The sequence below is a fragment of the Bombyx mori genome, chromosome 7 (genome assembly GCF_030269925.1).
Source record: "Bombyx mori chromosome 7, ASM3026992v2".
NCBI lineage: Eukaryota > Metazoa > Arthropoda > Insecta > Lepidoptera > Bombycidae > Bombyx > Bombyx mori.
In genome coordinates this window covers 8,861,859-8,871,665 of record NC_085113.1, presented here as the reverse complement: position 1 = coordinate 8,871,665, position 9,807 = coordinate 8,861,859, and positions in this window count along the sequence as shown.

The window sequence follows — 9,807 nt, the reverse complement described above, 5'->3', positions numbered from 1 at the left end:
CTTTGTAACTTTTTATGAGTTCAAATGCTTGTTAAGTGTCGGGAGTAATGATGATAAAGAGTTGTTTTCATGTGTGTACATACATTTTTAAAACATTGTCTCGTAACTCTAGTGACATGGTGAGTAGCATCATGCGTTACAATATTTATAAGCATTCAAGTCTGAATATGAATTCAGGTCTCCTCTAGTGTACAGTGGTCTGGAAATATATACAATATTTTGAAACATTTTGACCTGGCCTGTGTTAGTAGCTCTGTAACGCGTCTATCGGTAGATACCATCCCAGTTACGACTCTGGCATCATTATTGTTCTGCTATGCTTTTTATGCGGATAAGACCGATCTTTGGGGCGAGGCTTGGTGAAGGCCTATAGCCAGCAGTGGACGTCTGTGGGGCGATAGAATAGGCTTTTTAGGGGAGAGAAACTCGCTGGACTTCACGATCAATGCCTAGTTAGAATCTGTATCAGCTGGAAGATTATACTACTGCTGGTAGGACCTCTTGTGAGTGTGCACGGGTAGGTACCACCACCCTGCCTATTTTTGCCGTGAAGCAGTAATGCGTTTCGGTTTGAAGGGGTGGGGCAGCCGTTGTAACTATACTGGGACCTTAGAACTTACATCTCAAGGTGGGTGGCGTTGTAGATGTCTATGGGCTCTAGTAACCACTTAACACCAGGTGGGCTGAAGGGTCAACCACACAACTAAGCAATAAATAAATAAATAAATGGAATGTTTTTATGTTTTTATTCAACAGCTATTGTCATATCCAATCGAAGTTAGTGATTAAAAATTCCATGAAATAAACATGCTACCCGCAGTTTCGTGGTGTATGAATATAATTCAATATATTTAATACAAAATATTAAATAATTCAAATTTATTCGCTTCAAATGTAGAACAGGGATTCGGGGCGAGCGTAGATAACCTTTGAATATTCATAGAAATAAACATTTAGTAACGGTAAAAATTAATGGTAGGCTCTTTTTGTTATAGCCATGTTTTTTTTTGTTGCATATTTTAGGTAAGTGGTTAGTTCCACCGGAGGACATAAGATACGCAAATAAAAGATCAGGCAACCGTTCTTTCTAAAACGGTGCTTTTAGGTACCTCAAGCACCGGTCACCGTCCTCACCGAACCCGTCGCTTGCGACGAAGGGCTCGGACTAAATTAACCCATAGACATAGTACACTGACTTTCTCGCCGGATCTTCTTAGGTCGCGTTTCCGATCCGGTGGTAGATTCTGCGAAGCACTGCTCTTACTAGGGCCATGGTCAGCAACACTCCGGTTTGAGCCCAGTGAGTTCATATACACGTTAGGGCGAAGCTGAAATAGCCTCTCAAAGCTATCAGCATAGGTAGGGAAAAAAGTTCAACCTAATTATATTTTTGATGGTACTTGCTGTAGCGTTTATTATTCTACTTATGAACCAGTCACGAGAGTTCATAGATATCATAACGTGAATTCGCGACCATCATGAAGTCGAAGTCTGAACAAAAGGCATGACGTAATAACTGCTGCGTACATCAGAGCATAGGTCCATACCATTTACAAAGCAAATTTCAAGTTGTAGAAACTGGTAAATAAATCTCATTATAAGCCAGCCTGTATTATCTAAAGCAGAACGTTCTAGAACGATAATTAGCACGAAACAAGCGCTTTCATTGGAGATTTAGCACAGCAGCGCACAAGTTTAACCTCATTAGCAGGTTTTACTGTCTAAACACCGTGTAGTGTGGACGTTGTTGAAACAAATGACACACACGAGAACAGTGTTACTCTGACACAAGGTATGAGAGGAAGCGATTTTATTCAACTTCGAATCGCTTTATCAAAGTCATTTAACGAGCAATAAAGAGGACTACGCACGTAGTTTGTTTCCCTGCGAAATCGAATCAGGGATGAGGAACAGAAGCAGAAGAACCAGGGAAACACAGGGTATTTGGTCGTAGAACAGCGCAGTGTGGTTAGGCCTCCCACGAGGTGGACCCACGGCCTTTTTTTCCTACCTAGAGATTCACCGAACTAGTAGCTCACGGGTCGAGCCCTTCGTCGCAAGTGATGGGTTCGGCGAGGACGGTGACCGTTGCTTAAGGTGAGGACCTTCTTCTCAGTCGTATGCACTCTTGGCACAGTGGTCGTGGTCATCACTTCGGTTGGTGGTGCGCTTCACCAGACGTCGCCATTCCTCGCGTACCGCGGTCCTTCTTGTGCACTAGTTAACGGGACCGTTTAGAGCTGCCTTTATTTGGTCGGTCCATCGTAACGGTGATCTGGCGCGCGGTCTTGTACCCTCTATCATGCCCTGCACAACAAGGCGCTCAACTGAGTCGTCACCCCACCGCGACACGTGCCCGAAGAAAATGAGAATGCGACCCTGAACGATGGAGGATAGTCGCTGCTGGATGCCGAGTTCCTGTCGAATTGACTGATTCGTTCTGAACTCCGTCCACGATATTTGCAGCATTCTTCTCCAGTACCACATTTCGAGAGCATCTATCCTCTTTTTCTCACTTTCTCTCAATGTCCAGGTCTCAGCAGCATAAAGAAAAATGGGGAAGACCAGCGCTCTTACAAGTCTGATTTTAGTGGCTTTAGTGATATTTCGATTCCCCCATATTTTTTTCAGCCTGTCCATGGCTGACCTCGAAACAGCCATACGCCGCTTGATTTCATCAACGCATCCGCCAGTGTTCGATATCAGTGCACCTAAGTAAATGTATGACTGTACGACATGTACGACATCGCAGGTGAGGAACTACTGCCTGCTAAAGGACGGAAGACCTGCTAAAAGCCACAGGAATTCGCTGGATGCAGGCTGCGCAGGACCGGTTATCTTTACGAACCTTGGGGGAGATCTATGTCCAGCAGTGGGCTGAAAGATAGATAGATATATTAGATCGACTAATCAATTTTTCAACTCTAAGATTAGGAGCAGGCTTAGGGACCCCGGTAACCTTACTCGTGGAACTCGACAAAGAGGTCGACGTGCAACCTAACCCATGCATCGGCCCGCTGAGTTTCTCGCCGGATCTTTTCAGCAGGTCGCGATTCCGATCCGGGAGTAGATTAATTCGCGAAGCAGCTACTCTCGAGTTGTTAGGTCTCCTTCGGAGGCGCTCGGGCAGCTGTCAGCAAATCCCAAGCCTCCTGGCTGAGCCTTTGCTCGCCCACCTGTCCTGGTGAAACTTCCACCAGTAATCCTTCAATCATAACAAAAAAAAGTTTTTATTTTTTTATTTTGACTTAGCGTAATGTTGTTTCCGCTAAAGTCCACAGTTTGTACCAATACCTATGGATGGTGGCAAACACAGCAGTTAGCGCTTCGTAAGTTCATCCAGGCTACCATCGACTTCCGCACTATTGAATATTTCAGTTCGCCAACTTTGCAAATTCGGGGTAATAGCCTGAGTTACTTGGATAGGGAGATAGTGAAAACTAATTTACAGACAGCATTATTTTGAATCTATGATTACATGATTATATACTACAATATACAATACTTTTATATCGACTGTTAGGTCCCACCGTCTTACGTCATGTCCTTTCAGAATTACCCCAATTAGTAGTAATTCGCTTACTGTGAGAAATCGTCTTCCTGTCGGTCTCACAAATCCTTTTATTTCTCGGTTACTGCACTATAACTTTATGATAATATTTATCAACAACTTATAAAACGCCAGGCGAGCTCTTGTCTCCAACGTGTTTTTCTTAGATGTTTACAGGTAAAACCAGGGTTTGGAAATAATAAAATCTCCCCTAGAACAAAGCGCTCTCGCAAATAACACCGTTAAAACGAAAAGAATTCCATGGAAACGTTTTCCCTGTGCTTCGACATTCTAAATAAGACTGTAAAAGCTATTCAAAAGTGAACGGTATTAAATTAACTTGTCTCACAAGACTTAATTTTCATTCAGCCTCGATCACGGATTGCTGTAAGCGTCCATTGAACTCGACTGGATTCGTTTTAGTGTGAAACTTTAAAACGAAAAACTTTGTTATTAATTTTTAAGTTTTATGAACGCAGTACATAAAAACGGGTTGCCGTAAAAATCAAGATTGTTCAAATTCTAATAATAAACTCGTAGATAAACTTAATACAATATTTTGTTTACAAAGGATTATAATAATTTGTTTTATGCGACGCTTTTGGGTTGTAGAGCATTTTTTAAGTTCGCACAAGCAAGTTTTTTTACTTATACTGAAATAGTTCGGTGGTCAAACTCACGACTCAGTTGGTGTTAGTGGCTGTCCTTTCAAATCGTTTATCATGACTTTTTTGTTGTTGTTGTTTTTTTTTATTGCTTAGTCGGGTGGACGAGCTCACAGCCCACCTGGTGTTAAGTGGTTACTGGAGCCCATAGACATCCACAACGTAAATGCACCATCCACCTTGAGATATAAGTTCTAAGGTCTCAAGTATAGTTACAACGGCTGCCCCACCCTTCAAACCGAACGTATTACTGCTTCACGGCAGAAATAGGCAGGGTGGTGGTATATATGAAGGCTATCCTGTAAATTTCGTAAGCGAGATTCAGCCATCCGTCAAAGACCTTGTCTTCTGTGATGGCTATCCGACACGAAAACCTTAATTCCTTTTATGACATTTTTATGTCGGAATAAATCATTTGAATTTGTTCATTTCATAAATAAATCCGATATGAGACAATTCTGTTTCTCGATGTTTTCTCGGTTGTGAGTCACGTTTCGGAAAATCGTATTTCACCCGCAAGCACGTGGCCGATAAGCCGCTCGCTCCGATACATACATCGGTCCGATGTTTGTTTTGTCAACGGTACTATCGAACGCGATGCTCTATTTCGTTCACGGCGGAAATGAAAGAGCTCACTTAAATCGTTTTGTAAGGAGTTCGTCATTTGATCGTGATATGAAAACGCAGATTTAAATTTCAATTAAATTTACAATTAGATACAAGTCGGGGATGAAATGAGGGCGGACAAGCCATGATAAAAAGAGTGCGTGTACTTATGTACGCGCGTAAGAAGTTATACTTTATTTTTATTAAATTTATTTCTTTCTTTTTTTTAAATATTAAATAATTAATATTTAACGTTAATAATTTAATAATATTTAGTATGAATTATATTAAATAATAATTTTCTCATTTATATTACTAAAAAATGAATGCTAATAGCACTTTTTTTACGAGTGTACATGCGCGAAAGTTCACCTGCGGCTATATTCAGACTGTTAATTTTGTGTCACGGTGCGCGCGCATCGTAAAATTTCACTCTCATCAATTTTTCATAACGCGCCTAAAGAAGTGTAACTTCAAAAACATGTGTCGATTAGGGAAACTGCTTTTCTGCAACATAATGGAAGACATTTTGAATCGTGGCTGTAAAAGTTTATGTAATGTTAAATGAATAAATGATAATAATTAATGGTTTTACTTTATTTGTCTTTTCCCACCCTATAGTTAGATACACTACCTTTTTTCAATGATCACAGCTGTGAAACTATTTTACTTAGGACCTTGACATAAAGATTATTTTAATGAAAATATCCTGCATTATGAGAATCAAAAAAATTACTTGACAGGGTTAGTTTTCATGAAAAAAAAAAACTTTAAAAATGCAATAAAAAATTATGATTTTTATTTTATTAATACTTTTTTGTTATATTGTGAAAAATATATTGAATAAAATGTATCATAAATTGATTTTCTACATTGTTAGCTTTCAAATGATACCTCTTTCGTCTTCCTAAGACGTCTAACATCGATAGCAATGACTAAATCAGAGCAGGCGCCTGAGCTGCGAAGTAAAAAAAAACAAAATGGCTGCCATTCTAGTATGGAGGGGCCAAGAGAAAATTGGGATAGTGATTTGTCGATAAAAATCCCCATGTTTTTCCTCCCTTAAGTCTCCGACATTGGTGCACGGATACATTGTATATAATGTATTTTCAGTCCAACAAGCAGATTCACTCGGGCGATAGCGGGTAAATCACCGGTAATCAAATAAGAAACGTGTATTCTAAATATATAATAAGTTTTTTTTTTATTGCTTAGATAGATGGACGAACTCACAGCCCACCTGGTGTTAAGAGGTTACTGGAGCCCATAGACATTTACAACGTAAATGCGCCACCCACCTTGAGATATAAGTTCTAAGGTCTCAGTATAGTTACAACGGCTACCCTACCCTTCAGACCGAAACGCATTACTGCTTCACGGCAGAAATAGGCAGGTCGGTGGTACCTACCCGCGCGGACTCACAAGAGGTCCTACCACCAGTAATGAAAGTACCACCAGTAAGATCAATGATTGTGGACGTATAAAAAGAGATTAGCGTTAAAAAAAAAAAACTAAGAAAATCCTGAATCTCATGCCATTAAGGAGTTTACGTGACCACCACGTTCCGCAATGAAGACGCATGGGTGTTTCCCTGTTTGCATAACAAATACCTTTGTTTTGTTCTCTTTAATTAAGACTAATTGCGGACTACTTGTGTTTTGTGAATACAGATACGCGCGAGGGACGAATTGTAATCGTAGCTCAGCGTGTATCGCCGGAATTGATGGCGGGCTCTGTACGAGGCGACGGTACAAGTCTGTAGGATTTTTAGGTTAAGTTAATTGCATAATGCGTTTTCAATTTTATATATAAGCATAGCAGCTAATGGTCGAGACTTTAATTAGTGCCAATGCGCTTTATTTATTCCTTAGATGTGTGGACGGGCTTACGACCCATCTGGGTTTGATTACCGAAGCCCATAGACATCTACAACGTAAATGCCGCCACCCACCATGAGACATGAGTTCTAAAGTCTCAGTTTTTACAGTAGAATGCCTGACCCACTCTTCGAACCGAAACGCATTACTGCTTCACGTTAGAAAAAAGCAGGGTGGTGGTATCTACCCGTGCGGACTCACAATACGTCTTACCACCAGTAATTAAATAATTACTAACAATTAATAAGTAATTAATTATCATCAGTAATTTTTATTATATTATGGTCATTCCACGATTCAAACGTGATATAAGTGAAAAATAGACAGAATGCCGCCACATAACCTTTTTTGAAGTGGTCTATAACCAGTATTTTTGTTTTTTTTTTTCAGTTATTTATTTGTCACATGAACCAAGTCGTTTTCGTAATTATCCTGAGAATTATTACAATCGTCATATAGAAAAGGGAGTTAAGAGGAATATTAAATCTATTTGGAAAAACAACTATTAAACGTTGCCAATAGATACGCTGTACAGTTTTGTACAATTAAAATACTTACTGGTTGCGAAAGTAATGTAAAAACTTTGGTTACTCTTTTGTATTTTTAATTGTAATTTTTTCATTCAGATATTGATGCTCCAAAGAGAACTTAATCTAATTAAAGCTACTTTTACGGTTTAATTTCGCATTTTATTACATTCTTATTCAAGGCTTCGAATATTGAGAGGTTACAATTTTCGTGGTGGTCACGAAAGTCAGTCGTCCGTGAGACCACAACCAGTCTTCGAGATTAAGTCGAGATTTAAATTTTCAACAATAAAATTTGTTATAAATAAACATTAAATAAATTTAAAGTCGTCGTGGCCTAACGGATAAGACGTCCGGTGCATTCGTGTTGAGCGATGCAACGGTGTTCGAATCTCAGGCGGGTACCAATTTTTCTAATGAAATACGTACTCAACAAATGTTCACGATTGACTTCCACGGTGAAGGAATAACATCGTGTAATAAAAAATGAAAACCGCAAAATTATCATTTGCGTAATCACTGGTGGTAGGATCACGTGTGAGTCCGCGCGGGTGGGTACCATCACCCTGCCTATTTCTGCCGTGAAGCAGTAATGCGTTTCGGTTTGAAGGATGGGGCAGCCGTTGTAACTATACTTGAGGCCTTAAAACTTATATCTCAAGGTGGGTGGCGCATTTACGTTGTGGATGTCTATGGGCTCCAGTAACCACTTCACACCAGGTGGGCTGTGAGCTCGTCCACCCATCTAAGCAAAAAAATAATAATAAAAAAAACACTAAATAATAAGCCGAAAGAAAAAATACTAAACCCATTTACCGCTAATACACTTCTTAAGAATTACAAGGACAATCTAATATTATAGTTCGAATGAACCAATATAAAACGTCTTGGAACCTCTTATCCGACTCGACAAGAAAAAAGAAAAGTTTCGCTCGTTTTGTACCGAAAGCCATTATAGAGTACATCTAACTCTTCTCTTCAAACTACCGTCTTAAAAGCGTCGGAGAAACATAAAGAAATCAAGACATTGAAAGCCCTCTGTATGACTCCACTCATTATTGTTAAGCTTCGTTCACATGATTATTAATAATTTTTTTCATGGTTGAAGCTGATTCGATTGCCTTAATATCTCACAGCCTGCGAGCTGAGCACTCGTGATCATATTTCGGGTTACCTTTATTGTTACGTGTATTTGGAACCAGATTATTTCTGTCGCGAAGAATTGCTTGGTAGCCTTTAGGTTACTTTGAAACTTTGACTTTATGTCAGGGACGGTAACACTTATTTTGTAATGTCTAAACGCGATAATCTCTTTATAGTAATTGGGATATGGGCTCTCGCATTACTGGTACTTATGCTACCGTATGGAAGCTATGTAGTAACATATACAGATCATCAAATTATTGTTTAAAATAATTGTATGTTTGTCAGCGCAAATTTTTTTCTTGTCTGGCCCCAGCAAGTGCAGTGCTTCGCAGAATCTACCACCGGATCGGAAACGCGATCTACTGATAAAATCCGGCGAGAAACTCAGTGGGCTGTGTCTATGGGTTAATTCACTCGTCAAGTCCTTCGTCGCAAGCGACGGGTTCGACGAGGACGGGGACCGGTACATGAGGTACCTAAAAGCACCGTTAATGGATCGGGAGGATCCGTAATGACGTGCTTAGGGTGACGTCGACTGTTTACCATTCTGTCCACAAGATCGGGTATGTAATTACCGGCGGCTATAACAAGAACAGCGCAACGACGACGCACGACTAGACCAGTAATAAGAGACCTTTTCGCTTAGACTATACAAAGAGAATGCTGTCAGCCCCGCTACCTGAGGTCGAAGTTTACTGGTGGTAGGACCTCTTGTGTGTCCGCACGGGTAGGTGCCATCACCCTGTCTATTTCTGCCGTGAAGCAGTAATGCGTTTCGGTTTGAAGGGTGGGGCAGCCGTCGCAACTATACTGAGATCTTAGAACTTATATCTCAAGATGGGTGGCGCATTTACGTCGTATATGTCTATGGGCTCCAGTAACCACTCAACACCAGGTGGACTCGTCCAACTAACTAAGCAATAAAAAAAGATGTGTGATATCGTGGGACACCGGATAGGAACGAAGTTCCTTAATATAAAATTATTAATTTTAAGTTCTGTTCGAGGTATAAAGAAAATAAAACTGGAGGTTTCGCAACAACCCACGGTCATTCGGTAACGTGCGAACTTATTGTGGTAAACTTCAGTCACGGTTGTTGGCACAAGAGTTAAGTGTATTGCGCAAACGAACGCTCTGAGATCGTGATCAATGAATGATAAAAAAATATATTATTTTTTGTACGTTATTACAAAGTTAAGTCGTACACTGTGTGCATTACTAATAAAAATCTTACGTTACGGACGTTTTTTCCCGGTTAAGGTACCCCTCCGCATCGTCCCATAAGAAACTTTATTCTAAAAAACAAAAATAAAATATTGATAAATTGAAATATTTAGGAATGCTATGAAAAGATATGTTAGTTGTTAGATAAATTCGTCCGCACGCCGCCGGTCCGAGATGCCCGCCTCTTTTAGATACCCAACAAACCTTTCAAT